Below are 15,059 nucleotides of genomic sequence, written 5' to 3'. Positions count from 1 at the left end.
CACACGTGTGGCTGGGACCCAACTGCTTGAGCCATCACCAGCTATCTCCTAGGGAGCTCTCCGGCAAGAAGTTGGAATCAGGAGTGGAGCTGGGACTGGAACCAAACACTCAGATAATGGGTGCTGGTGGGTGTCCCCAGTGGCGTTTTAACTGCCCAGATAAGTGTTTACCCCACTTTGAGTCTTTCACATACCCAGGCCTTACCAAAGCAGTTTTAAGGGATTTGATTCCCAACAATCTTGGTGCATAGAACACACTGGTGCTTGCAGACATTAAGTGGCAGAGCCAAATCACTAAGCTAATTAAATTGCACCACCAGGATTGGAACCCAGCCCCATTCTGCCTGTAATTTCTCCCTCCGCCTGCCATGCCTCTTCCCCAGTCTTTCTTTCCTCACTCATATCTACATAACCAACGCATTTCCCCCTCCCCCAGTCTTCAGCCCACAAGGAGCTGTGGGAATTCTGTGACACACTCCAGGCTAAGACTTGGGGAAGTGTCAGCTGCCACCATGGACCTGGCCTCTCCTGCTGGCTCTGTTGGTGCGCAGCTGCCCCCCATGGGTAGAGCGGCCCCAGGAGGATCACCGGAGTCCCTGCCTGCAGAGACCTCACTGTTGAGGGGTTCTCTTGATTAACACTGGGATCACAGCCTGGAGCTGGAGTGATTGAGTCCATGAAGTGTGTGCCACTGGGATCCCAGCCATGCACAGTCTGAGGGCTGTGTGGCTGGGGTCCTTCGGGAACCTCCAAACTCTCGGATATGAGGAGATCCACTTAGCAGGTGTTCAGACGTCAGACCCACAGCTCCCAGTTCCCACACTACTGAGCTCGCTCCTTGCTTCCACTCTTATTCCCTTTCAACAGCCCTGCGAGTGGATGTGGACGACAGTCCCCATCTTACAGGTCAGGGGATTAGGTCTAGGGGAGGCCAAGAGACTCATGCAGGGTGATGTGGTCATTAAGGTGGAAGATGGGGAATTGGTGTCCAACCCTGTTGGCTGCAGAGTTTCCATGGATTCCCCTCACTCCATGTGGCCTCTACCACACCTGACCACGAGAAGGTGCAGGGCGCTGCTAACATCTCTTTGAGTGGTCTAAGACAGCATTAGATTGGTTTTGCTCACGAGTTTCCCAAGATTTAACCCCAACTTTAAGAGCCACTGTTCTCCTGATTCTCATTACTGCAGAGTTTGGTTTAGTAATTAAATTCTATCTATTTGAAAGGCAGAGAGAAAGGGATCTCATCTGCTCATTCTCTCTCCAAATGCCTGCCATAGCTGGGACTCAATCCAAGTCTCCCACCTGATGATAGGGACCTAAGTACTTGAGCCATCACTGCTGCCTCCCAGGGTACCGTTAGCAGGAAGCTGGAATTGGGAGCAGAGCCAGGACTGTACCCCAAGCATTCAGCTAGTGGGTGTAGGTCTACCTAACCCCTAAGCCAAACGTCCCACCCTGTTGCTGTGATCTCAATCGTTGGTTGATTTTCCACTGAGGGGATAGAAAGGCAGCCTTATATGTTCAGGTGCTTGCTTGCATTTGTCAAGAATTCACAGCTGTACCCCAATACGCCATGATCCCTCCTCTTGGACATGTGTCATCACCATGGCTCTGGATAAAGCCCTTGGAAATTTCTAGACACTGAAGATGTTAGCGGTACCTTAACAATAAACCATAGAAATGAATAAGGAGAAGTCCCACGTGCACTAAGCCTGCTACTCCTTTTGAGCATTCACAGAGCTCTTTCCAAAAAGAGCTTTTTAGAAGATTACCCTTAATGTATGGGACACCAGCTAAGCAAAGGCGTGAGGCTAATGCTATTAATGTTGAGTGATTCAGCACAAATTAAGTCTGTACTTTTCAGTATAATTATTCAGTTAATTGTTTCACTTGCCATAGAATAGTTCACCTCTCTCTCTCTCACACACACACTTTGGCCAGAGCTGTTCTCTTAAACCAAAAGCATAAGGCTGACTGCCCACCCTGACACATGCAGTCCAAGAATCTAGAATAAAATACCAGTCAATGACCTGTTCTGTGCAATGGTACGGTGTCCGTCTATTGGTTATATGCTCTGTGCCCGTCCTGCTACTAAGAACTTCGCACTTTTTCAGTTCACATAACACCTGCAATTCGGTTTACAGGTTTTTTTTTAAAAAAACTATGCTTTCTCAGAAGTAAGAACATCACAAAGGGGATGGCCCACCCACACAAGTGAATCTGTTGCCAGGGAGGGGACCTGTGCTGCAGGCTTTGGATCCCAGGACCACCCACTTCCCCTTTGCCCAGTGAACTCAGTCCTGCTTCTCGGGAACCACCACTCCCCATTGTAGGCTCTGCACTTCCCCCTCTTTGGCAATTGCTGCTATAACACTAACTAGGGCATGCCAACTGGCGTTTCTTCCATAAGACCCACAGTTCACAGTTGAGGCTTAGACCACAAAGGGCTCTGCCCAACTCTGTCTTTGCAGCTGAGGCAGCCAAAGACCCTCCACACATGGTGGGGGTGGCTGCACAGTAATAAAGCTTTGACAAACCCGGATCATGCTCCTGCTAATGAGATTGAGTGCTCCTGCAGCTTCCAGAGCAGTGTTGCCTTGTCTTCCTCCATCCTGCTGCCTAGAACCCCAAAGCCCCCATGTAGACACCACCACACCCCAGCGATGGTGGAGTGTGAGCTGGGAGGATCCTGGGTCTTCGTGAATCACAGCCGTACCAGAAGCCCTGCAATGGTTCCCTTGTGGCTGAGCAGTTGAGAGACAGCAATGACGTTCGCTTCACTCACAGCTGGAAGGTATCCCAACTAAGACAGGGGTGAAGCCAAGCACAAAGCAGGCATATGCTAGAATTCAGTCTTCAGATCTCAGACTCAGAACTGTTACATCCATCCCTGCCCTTCAAGTACCCTATGCCTCATGAGAGCTCTGCAGTTGCTTTCTTAAAAGATTTATTTGAAAGTTACAGAGAGGTGTGGAGAGATAGAGAGAGGTCTTCCATCTGCGGATTCACTCCCCCAAACAGCTGGAACCGAGCCTATCTGAAGCCAGGAGCTTCTTCTGGGTTGGCAGGGACCCAAGGACTTGGGCCATCTCCTGCTGCTTTTCCAGGCACAGTGGGAGGGAGTTGGATTGGAGGAAGTGGAGCAGCAGGGACTCAAACCAGTGCCCAAATGGAATGCTGGGCTGCAGGCTGGGGCTTTAACCTGCTGCACACAGCATGGTGTAATTCATTTTGCACATTTTCAGTGCTTTACAGCATCCTTCCTTGCTTCCATTCCTGAACAAGTATCTTTCAGAACCATAAGTATGGCTTTAAGCATTGGACACGTGGGTAGAAATGAGACGTGGAAAACGTGCCCCCATGGAGCTGCACACCAGTCAATGTCCAAGCTGACTCGTTTCTATACCCAACTCAGATGTGACATCTACCTACCATCTTTTCTCCTTTCAATTTATTTTCATTTTGGAATCACTTTGCCATCTGACCTGTACCATTTATGGATAGTCCCTTTATTCTGCTTGGCTTCATTCCAATATCTGATCTTTATAATAAATCAGATTGTTTCAACTCAACTGCTTGAAGTCTCAAATACTTCCCATCACACTATGGAAGAAACTTCCAAAATCCTGTACCATGGCCTATACCGGTCATGTAGGATCTGGCTTGCACGGTCTGGTGTATAATAGATGCTCATTAAGTATCTGCCAAGAGGCCAGCGCTGTGGCATAGTAGGTAAAGCTGCTGCCTGCAGTGCCAACATCCCATATGGGCACTGGTTTGAGTCCTGCAGCTCCACTTCCAATCCAGCTCTGCTATGGCCTGGGAAAGCAGAAGATGGCCCAAGTCCTTGGGCCCCTGCACTTGCGCGAGAGATCCAGAACAGCTCCTGGCTCTGGACTGGTGCACTCCAGCCTTTGCAGCCAACTGGGGAGTGAGCCAGCAGATGGAAGACCTCTCTCCCTCTCTGTAACTCTGACTTTCAAAATAAATCTTTTAAAAAAAATCTGCCAAATCTTTACAGGATGACAACAAGATTAAGATTCTTCCCAAGTATAATACTTAGATTTTTCCTCCTTCTTCCAGTTTGCCTTCCTTCTCTTTCCTTTCCTACTTCCAGGGTGTGTGTGTGTGTGTGTGCGTGTGTGTGTGTGTGCAGGCATATGAAGAGAGGGCATGCATTTACAGAAGAGGATCTCTTAGGTCATCTGCTATTCACTTCTTGTAACTCAAGACTGAAAGAATTGGAATTGTTACAGTCAGAGATAAAGATTCTACTATTAGTGTCTGAATGCCCTGGCCAAAGTCGTTGTTTCCTGTGTCTTGGTCTCCTCCTCTGTTCAGTGGGTGTATCTATGCTGCATGTTTGCTGGAACTAAGGAGGTCTTGTACAAGCACGTGTGACACTCAGCACGGTGTCCAACAAGAGAAGGTCCTTAACACATGTCCCTGTGGTCCTCTTTTTATGTTCCTATTCTCCAACCCGTCAGAGCCAGGACACAGCTACTCAGGCCGTCTTCAGAATGCTGCTGCAGAATAAGCTCCCCAGTTTACAGGTTGGGAGGTTGATGGCTCCAAGAGTCCTCCTTCCTCTTGAGTATATCAGAGTACCAGGCAGGCCTGAAGCATTAGGTACTAGACAAGGAGAACCTGGGAATCGAGTCATTGCCCTGCGTCTGGGATCTCCCTAACAGATCTCATAGAAGTTTATAAGCAAAGTAGCATGAAGCCAACTGGAAACTCTGGCTATGCTATCAATTATAGACACATGGGGACAATAGGTTTTTAAAGATTTATTTGAAAGTCAGAGTTGCAGAAAAAGTTTCTGTTCACTGGGTCACGCCCCCAGATGGCTACAATGGCCAGGGCTGGGCCAGGGCTGGGCCAGGCCAATGCTGGAGCTTCATCCAGATCTCCCATATGAAGGATAGATATCCAAACACTCGAGTCATCTTCTGCTGCTTTTCCAAGGCCATCAGTAGGGAGCTGTATTGGAAGTGGAGCCGCCAGGGCAAGAACTGGCACCCATGTGGGATACCAGTGTCGAAGGTGGTAGCTTTATGCGCTACACCATAACACCAGCCATGGAACTTTGTTTTCAAGATACTTCCTGACTTACTTTTAGAGGACTAAGGATGCTAACCAATTTTGCAAGAAGGCCTGGGTCTTGCCCTGGCACTGTTGAAAGTAAAAAGGGGACCAATGTCTCCCCACATTTGCATTCTCCAATGACTTCACGTGCTTTTTGTTGTCTTCTCTGAACACGTGAACTGGAAAGCAGCTTCTATTTTAGAGAATGTATCTGCTAAATAAAAACTTAGTGCAGCATCACACACACGGGCACCGCTCAAAAAGCTTGAGGTTTACATGACCTTAGAGAGTGCATTGACCTTACACACAATCATCTATGTCCTCAAGACAACACTGGGCCTCAGTACACAAGTAGGACATCGCTCCATGGGTCCAGAAGCCCCACAGTTAGCAGATGTGATGCACAAAGCCAGTATTTTAAGCTCTTTGGGGGAAGGAAGTGTTGGCTACCTATCTTTGCTTCCCTGGTGCCTAACACATGTTTGACATCATTGCCAAGGTTTCCACACAAGTTCATAGAGATTGAATGCTACCCAACTCTGGATTGCATTGCCTTATCTTAGGCCATACAAGAGTTGCCCCCCAGAGATGCCCATGTCACAGCCTCTGTGGCTGCACGCAGTGTCCCCGAGGTGGTGGTCTCTTGTTGACACCAACTGGGGCTGATATCTTATTGGGGATGGTGGGTCTGAGCTAGACCTTGAGCTAAGCTGGGATGCCAGCACTGATGGTATGCCTCACCATGGCTCCATCCAGTTCTCTCCCTGTTTGAGATGTCTGGGCCCACGGGACCTTTTCCTGGTACCAACTAATAAAACATCTCCCCCTCCCATCATAATGCTTTCAGCAGTGGTAAGAGGAGTGTGAATATATTAATTTCCTATTGTTCCTGTAACACACCCATAAGTTTAGTGGCTTAACACAAGTTTCTCATAGTTTGGAAAGTCAGAGGTTCAAAAAAAAAAAAAAAAAAAAAAGGTGTTATAAGGGCTCTGATCCTGTGGGAGGCCCTAGGGGAGAATCTTTCTTTTCCTGGTGGTCAGTAGCTGTGTGTGTGTATGGCCCATGGCCACATTCAATCTGACTTCTAGCTTCACTCCAAGTATCTGCCCCAGCTCTGACCGACTCACCACCCTCTTACTTGATCTTAGCCCAAAGGCCGAGAAGTGATGACCTACCTCTGTGTTTAAGGGCCCATGTGATTATACTGTCCCTGGACACTTCAGGATAATCGCACGATCAGGACCCTTCACTAAGTTAGTTACAACTGATGCAAGGCCTTTTACTCAAGCTGGGGGGTATTACTTGTGCATCTTTGGAGGGGACATTACGTACCCCAAAGGGAACTGTCTCCCACCATTTTACTAATCCAGAGGGCTCTACTTGCCTGTTTTTTGTATTCCATTTCCAATTTAGATTTAATTCACAGAAGCGGTTCTGCAAGGGGGAGAAGCAAGCTTGTTGGAAATGTCAGTTTTCCGAGTTACCTACAGCGCTGAGATCAGAGGTCGCTTAGATTCAGACACTCAGGGTTTCCGCCATGAAACCGTCTACACACTGAAAACCTGCTATCCTAGGCTTCTCAGGAGAACAGGATTGTCTGAGTGTCTGGGATGGGGTGTACGCTTTACATTCTTAACCAGCACTCAGATCCTAAAGTAGCGGGATTGCTTGGAAGACCCCTATTCGCTTATCTCATCCACACCTATCCTTCTAAATGTATTTCTTCATGGAACAATATGAACCATTTCAAGTTTTCACAATAACCTAGAATGTTGTCATTGTCTCCTTTTTGGACAAAAGGCACAAGAGGTCCCAGGCACGCTCTTCTATCACAGTAACATGTAGAGCTGGGATTCTGCCCATATCTGTCCAACTTAAATCATCCTTTCTTTTACTCTACAGAAAGTGTGACCAAAGATTTCACAAGAATCTATTGCCGGGGCTGGTGCTGCAACATAGTAGGTAAAACCATTGCCTATAGTGCCAGCATCTCATATGGGCGCCAGTTCAAATCCCAGCTGCTCCACTTCTGATCTGGCTCTCTGCTATGGCCTAGGAAAGCAGTGGAAGATGGCACAAGCTCTTGGCACCTTGCACTCACATGGGAGACCTGGAAGAAACTCCTAGCTCCGGATTGGCACAGCTCTGGCCATTGTGGCCATCTCGGGAGTGAACCAGCGGATAGAAGACCTTTCCAACTCTGCATTTCAAATAAATTCTTTTAAAAAGAGGAAAGTCTATTGCTGGGCCAGGCCAAAGCTGGAGCTTCATCCAGATCTCCCATATGGAGAATAGGTATCCAAACACTCAAGTCATCTTCTGCTACTTTCCTCAGGCCATCAGTAGGGAGCTGTATCGGAAGTGGAGCAGCCAGCGCAAGACCTGGCACCCATGGGCAATTAGACACTGAGATGAGCCTCATGTCACCCAATAGAGATCTTCCTAATGTTTTATTTCAGAGATTATGAGTTTGGTAGGGATAACCCATTCTCATAATGTCTGCTGAAACATGCGTTATTTCCCCACTCAATTATTGTTTTCCTTTTAGCCCACATTTTCTGGATAATTGTGTCAATTTTCCACTTTACTCATTGTGTTTAAACATAGCCATGGCTTTCTGTGGCTCTCAAAGGAAATTGGACAAACAACCATGCAAGGATTGGGCCAGTCATTATTCACAGAAATAGAGGGGCTGGCAAATTGTGCGGTTCCAGCCATCCCCTTGCCTGGATTTCCATTCAGAGTGAAGCAGCTTAATTGCAAAGCATTGTTTGTAAGTGGACAAAGTATGAGCTTGATCAGAAATAATGGCAGGGCTTTGGGTTGCTTAACCATGTACCATAAAGTCATTTGTATTTCCTTAGAAAATCGAGGGAACAAATAGCATAATAATGCATTTTTAAAACTAGCAGGTACAAGCATCTGGATAGATTGCAAAAGAACTCTTAATGTAATACAGTTCTGTCAATTCAGGCTCATCTATACAGCAGTATGTTGAGAAATTTTTCCGATCATAAGCAATGAATATCATCAGGTCCTCTCAATGTGATGTTGCAACATTTCTCAACAGGCGCACCCAGGGAATATCTAATTATCTAGGGCAAAAAATCCTTCGTTTACTACTCACTCTTGATTACGGCCCAGACTCTGAAGACACATGAGGTTAATTTGTATGCTTTTGCCCATTAGGAAGACAAAGGATTTCTTTGTGGTACATAAGATAAACATGAAACTTAGTTTTATTGACCTGGAGCACATTAACTAGTTTTGTCTCTAACTTAAGCTTACTTTGTATGCAATAAGTCTGTGTATACACATGCACAGGAAATATTGCTATCGTATATATATTACACCCCCCAACACTCACCCCTCTCTACCCTATCTACCTTCCTATTTCTTGATTCTTCAGTTGAGTCAGCTTTACTATTTTGGCAGTGTCCACACCGAGTTGAATAAGCAAGTGTGTATCAAGGACATAACAGGAGATCCCTGTGTGGGATGAGGAAGTGAATAAATGCAGGAAGTAGGGCAATACAAGGGAGTGGTGTGGCCTTGGCAGGATAGTACAGGGGGCCTTTCCAGTGTAAGAATCTGTCCACCCAATGGCCCTCACCAACGTAGCCCCTACCAATTTTATAGACCCAAGTTTGACATGGACCTTAATTACTAGATGCAGCTATAAATACACAAGTCACCGTTACCATTATGAGAGCCTCATTTAACATTGTAGTTGGACCCAGAAACCACAATTTTCATTGAAAGTTCAGGAGAACAATCTGAAAGGATAAAGATAAGAACCACTTAACCATGATTCTTTGTTTAGAAAGATAAGACATCATTGTAGAATTTCAGCCCAGCTCTTAAAGTTTAATTTCTGTATTTTCTAACAGAACTGTTCTGTGATCCTTCAAGATTCAGTTTTAAAATTATCGTTAGACCTACTAGCATGTGATTTGTAGACTTTGTAAGTTTAGAAGAAACTGTTGTTTTTGTTGTAATTATTTTTACTTGAACTATGTGAGAAGAAGTTATACTTGCTGTCCATACTAGTGATAATTCATCTACTTACACCGAGTTCACTGGCCTTACAATAAATTACTTAACAGATGCAGGTTGCCATTGGCTCACTTAACATGAACCTACATACATGGCTTGAAAACATTCTACAATAAGGTAGTTAGAAGTAAGGGGCACTAACAGTGATGAAAACCTTATTTCTCTCCATGATTTCCCCTGTCCTTTCGTTTTGCTTCGACTTACCTAGTGTAATGTAATGGATAACAAACATTGAGTGCAGCAAATCCTCCCAGTGCCAGAAAGGGGCATTGTTTAACAGGTGCATTCAAGGATTATTTAATTACCTGGGGGCATTTACCTGACCTTCATTTTTAAATTTGATATTTAAGGCATCGAACTCCATGTGACATTTCTCGATGTGTTGACCTTTCTCTAATAGTGTTGCAAATGCTTACCGCCTAGTAGTAAGGCCAGCTCCAAAGGTTATGGTTTTATTGCATGGTAGAACACTAACCAGTTTTGTTGCTGGTGGAGACAGTTTACTTCAAAGCAGGGCTGTCTGGGAATAACTTGCCCCAATATACAGGCAAAATGTCCAATTAGAGTGGTCAGAGACCAACAGGACCAAATCGGTATTAAGTTTCGTCTAGGCTTCATTGTTGGCTATGGGACTTCCCAGTGGTAAAAGCCAGTGCATTCCTAGGCATTTGGTTGTTATTATTCCTCTTTAAAATTTTTTGCTAAGGCTGGCATTATGGAGTAGTGGGTAAAGGCACTGCCTGTGACTCTGGCATTCCATATGGGTGCCAGTTTGTGTCCTGGCTACTCCACTTTCAATCCAGCTCTATAATGGCCTGGAAAAAACAGAAGATGCCCCAAGTCCTTGGGCCCCTGCCACCCATTGAGAGACCCAGACGAAGCTCCTGGCTCCCAGCTTTGGCCTAGTCCAGCTTTAGCGGTTGTGGCCTCCTGGGGAGTCGACCTGCGGAGGGAGGATCCGTTTCCTCAACTCTTTCAAAATAAATCTTAAAGAAAATTTTGCTACCATTACTTTGATGACTTTTGGCATTTACTCTGGATGGTAAGTATGGCAGGAAATGTTATTTGGCTTTTCAAGCAAGACAGTCATTTCTCAACAATAATCAAGAGGAAAAATAACCTTGAATCAAATCTTCATTGTTCTGGGAGAATCACTTGGATGTTCTCTTTTAGTCACAGATGCAAATGGAGGAAGTGCCCTTTGTTATAGGAGAAAGAATATGCAAGGCTGATCACAAGGGAAGAAGGGTAATTAGTGTCCAGGTGAATGAGGCAGCCCAAGTAAATGCGTCGCTGATCAGTGGGAGTCAGGGAGGGGCCATGGGACTCCTTAAGTGAACTTGAAGAATGAAACAGACCAGCTTGCTCCCTGGTTTTGAGACCAGGACTCAGCAAGAGGAATGGGATAGATTTCACACCATTCTCTGTGTACATACCTCCCTGTCAGCCTTCCACTTAGTAATGCTTCCCTGCATGGAGTCTGAACTTGACCACTTCCATTGCTTTGGACAGAAGAACGGTAGCAAGTCTATTACATGTAAAGCAAGGAGAACCTGCAAAGCACCTCCATGTTCAGGGTTTGGCTTTCTCATCGCTTTTGAATCCTTTCACTGGAACAAGCTCAGGATAGCTTTCTGAGACAATGGCGCAGCTGATGCCCCTGTAACCTCAGTTCACATTCTAACTTGCAGGTAGAGTTTTGTAGCTGATCAGCTATGTAAGGGAGCCCCAGCCAACACCGGCACAACCATTCAGTTGGGTCCAGCTTTCCGAGATTCGTGGCTTTAAGTTCTGAGCACGGCAATGCTTTATTCCACAGTGAAGGTTGACTAATACGAGGGCTGTCTGTAGTGGATGTGTGGCTGAGGCTAGAACCACCCCCCAAACCCGAGACACCGCCACATGGAATTTTGGGGAAACAGTGATTGGAAGCAGAAGCTATGGAAGCTGTGATAGCCAGATGGTCTAGATAGGGGTCTGCCCCTGGAACACACCAACAGCCCCGGAGTAGGCTTGTCTGCCGAAGGTACGGGTCCACTCTCCAACTGCTACTTTCCCTAACAGCATGAACCTGTGGTGGACTGGCCAGGCAGAGGCTCCTTGTCTGAGGAGTGTAGGTTTACAATCCTTTCAGGCCAAGTCAATATCTGCAATATGCAACAGATGCAGTGGGATCCAACCAGACATGCGAGTACCTGAAGACAGGGACAAAACCAAGTCTACTCCCCAAGTGCTTGGGTCATGCCACACTGCTCCCGAGCCCTGTTATGTTATTGCATACTTTGGGAATGGAAACTTGGAGATAAAAAAGGAGATGAAACAGAGGTAGCAGAGATTTCACCTATAAGTGAAAAACAGTAGAGGAACGATTGTCAGTGTTGGCAATTAACAGGCGGCAAGAAGTTGCTGTGTCAACAGCTGGAAGCACTGTAAATACAGTTAGAAAGGCTGTAGAGTGCAGTGGGAAAATGAAAGAAATTTAGATTCAAATCTGTGTTCTTGGGGCCGATGCCGTGGCGCAGGCGGGTTAACACCCTGGCCTGCAGTGCCGGTATTTCATATGGGCACTGGTGTGAGAGCTGGCTGCTCCACTTCTGATCCAGCTCTCTGCTGTGGCCTGGGAAAACAGAAGATGGCCCAAGTCCCTGGGCCCCTGCACCTGCGTGGGAGACCTGGAAGAAGCTCCTGGCTCCTAGCTTTGGATTGGCGTAGCTCCAACCATTACAACTAATTGGGGGATGAACCATCAGATGGAAGACCTCTCTCCCTGCTTCTCCTCTCTGTGTAACTCTTTCAAATAAATAAGTAAATCTTAAACTTAAGGGGCCAGTGCTGTGTCACAGCGGTTTAACGCCCTAGCCTGAAGCACTGGCATCCCATATGGGCCGCTGGTTCGAGACCCAGCTGCTCCACTTCTGATCTAGCTTTTTGCTATGGCCTGGGAAAGCAGAAGATGGCCCAAGTCCTTGGGCCTCTGCACCCACATGGGAGACCTGGAAGAAGCTCCTGGCTCCAGATGAGCGTGCTCTGGTTATTGCAGCCAAATGGGGACCTCTTTCTGCCTCTTCTCTTTCTGTGTAACTGACTTTCAAATAAGTAGATCTTAAAAACAAAAATCTGTACTCTTCCCTTGTCTATCCATGTGCTGTGGGAAAGAATTGATCCAGACCTCCAGCTCCTCATTTTTAAAATGGGTTTTAAATATCTCAACTGAGGGCATGTGACATGCTTGGATAAAATACACCGGAAAGCGTTGCTGCAGAGTGAGGGATGGAGCAGCGGCTGCCAGGCGGCAGTTACAGCAGCAGTGTCTGCAGCAACAATGGTGATGGTGTTGGTTCCCCGGGGAGAGGGAACGTTTCCCTGCATGTGCGCAAGGGAGGAGTTGTGGTCCATGGCCAGAGACAGCCAAAACTCAGAAGTCAACATGCAAATAGAAGATGTACTCCAGAGGCCTAAGCTATAGAAGTCAGGTAATACAAGGGAAGGTAAGCCTAAAGGAAGATGGCAAGATCAGAGGTGTGTGGGGGACAGTTGTCACAGAGCAGAGAGCATGAGGCCTTGTCTTTAGCCAGAAGCATGCAGTGAGTGATGAGGAAGTATAGGATCTCACGGCAGACGATTGTACTATCTTCTCATCTTGCAGGAGAAAGGCTTGTTCCCTTGCCAACTTGGGAGGCCAAATTGCCATGTGGCAAGTTGCCCAGGGAAAGGTCACATGACAAGGGTGGAGGGCAGTCCTCAGCCAGTGGGCAAGAAGAAACAGTCCAACAATCTCCAGTGAATGACCATGTGAGCTTGGACACGGGTCCTTCTCCAGGCCAGTCTCAGATGAGACCACAGCTTGGCGAGAACCTGGGGCAGAGGCACAGCCAATACACACTTTGATACCTGTCCCCAGAGCAGCCGTGAGAAAAGCTCATGTCATTTTAATCCAGTAAGCACTCAGCATATGCAATAGGCCAAAGATTGCATGTTGCCCTCTGGAAAGTGGGGTCCCTGCCATAAATGCAAAGGTGGCTGAGGATTTAGAATTGGACACTGGGTAGAAAATGGAAATTTTTGGTGGGCATATTAGAAGTCATGGCCAAATTCCTTGTAATCAAACAATTTTAGAAGCATTTTGCCAACAAAAGGAACCAACGTGAACAAGTAGCCTTCTCCCTAGATTGTGGAAGTTAGCACATTCAACTTAACACCTGAGCTTTTCATAGGTAAATACTCCTCACTGGAACACATGTGTATTAGGAAATGAAAGTTAACATAAGATGTGACAGACTGAGGCACTTACCCTTCAGTTTCGACAGAACTGAATATTTTTGTTTTAGTTACAATTTTTACAATAGTCATTATAGCCAAATTAGCTAAAGCGTTAGCTTCCGACCATCACTTTATCTTCTTCCATAAATGCAACCACTGTTTTGAAATTGGTGTATTTCCTTCCCACGCATATTTTTAGACTTTTATTACATCTATATTTAGCTATAAGCCATATCTAGTATCAGTTGGTGAGTTTTAAAAGTTTAAATGAATGGCATGTCTCATTTGTTTCTATTTTTCTATTCGATAGCAAGTAAGCCAGGTCATTTTATATAACATTGCTCACAATAACAATGTTATAACAAAGTGTAGTTTTATCCACTCAACTTTTGTTTACTGTTACTAATATTGCTCAAGTGGATGTCCTGGTGCCCTTTGGCAAGGCTGGTAGGAGAATCAAGCATAGTGACTTGAGACTGACAGCGTTCAGCAGACACACAATCCCACACACCTGTGCTGGTGTCTACACGCATGTCAGTTTCAGCTTCACGGGCATTCGTCCTTTGATAGCCTGGATCCCCCAGTTCTCTAGGGATGTAGCATCCCTAAGACTGTAGTGTTTTCCATGTTCTCAGTCCCTCTTTCTTCACATCCTGCCTGCCATTTTTCCAGTCCTCAGGGTTCAGTAAAGAATACGCCTTGACCAACGTGAAGGCAGACAAGTTTCCAAGCCCCCCAAGCCCCCACTTACAGCAGAGGAAATGGAGAGTAGGAGAGGCAGAGACTTGCCCCAGGTCATCAAGCTGAAAAGCACATCAATGGTCCACTCAGAGTTCACATCCACATGTGCCCGACTGGAGCTCATGCCGATTCCAGGGTCACGTTTCTTTCTACAGAGCTTGCTCACTGTAAGCATGCAACAAATGCTGTTGAATATGTTGCCCCTGTTCACTGGCATAGCATGTCACCTGCTTTGTGTGTTTCTGAATGTGAGTGTATATTTACATATACACACATGTGAGCATATGTATGTATTTCAGTAGGGGCTTGCTACTTGTTTCAATTCTTGTTTTTTAACCTGCAATATTCTTTTGAAGAAACTGCCAAGGGTAAATGTTTCTCTTATAGAGGAATAGTTGTTGTTAGTTTTCCAACATTGCACCTGCCTTCAAGGAATGCAGCACCTTAACATTGAACTGTCATGAAGTTGTGTACTAGGGACTCGGTGTGAGGTGGCTGAGTGGGTACAGCAAGGTGCCATCTCGTTTGTCACCGTGGCACAGGTGCACACGACTCCACAGCTACACTTCTCCCATTCATATATCCTCACACTGACTTTACTTTTTGAATCATTTGCACCCAAAAAATGTGTGAAGTTACTACTTGGAAAGGATAAAGTCACTCTCACTTATCTGCTCTTATCACACATATCACTAGTAAGTCATTACTTCAATTGATCTTCTGGGTATGACTTGGTGTCAAAACAAGTATAACCAGTAGTAACTTATGCTGGTTTGCTCGTTATTAAAGAACAGTCTTTAATATGTTTACTTTATCCTTGTATTTTTTTTTTTTGACAGGCAGAGTGGACAGTGAGAGAGAGAGAGACAGAGAGAAAGGTCTTCCTTTGCCATTGGTTCACCCTCCAA

This window comes from Oryctolagus cuniculus, chromosome 6 (assembly GCF_964237555.1).
Source record: "Oryctolagus cuniculus chromosome 6, mOryCun1.1, whole genome shotgun sequence".
Lineage (NCBI taxonomy): Eukaryota > Metazoa > Chordata > Mammalia > Lagomorpha > Leporidae > Oryctolagus > Oryctolagus cuniculus.
This window is presented reverse-complemented; position numbering follows the sequence as displayed.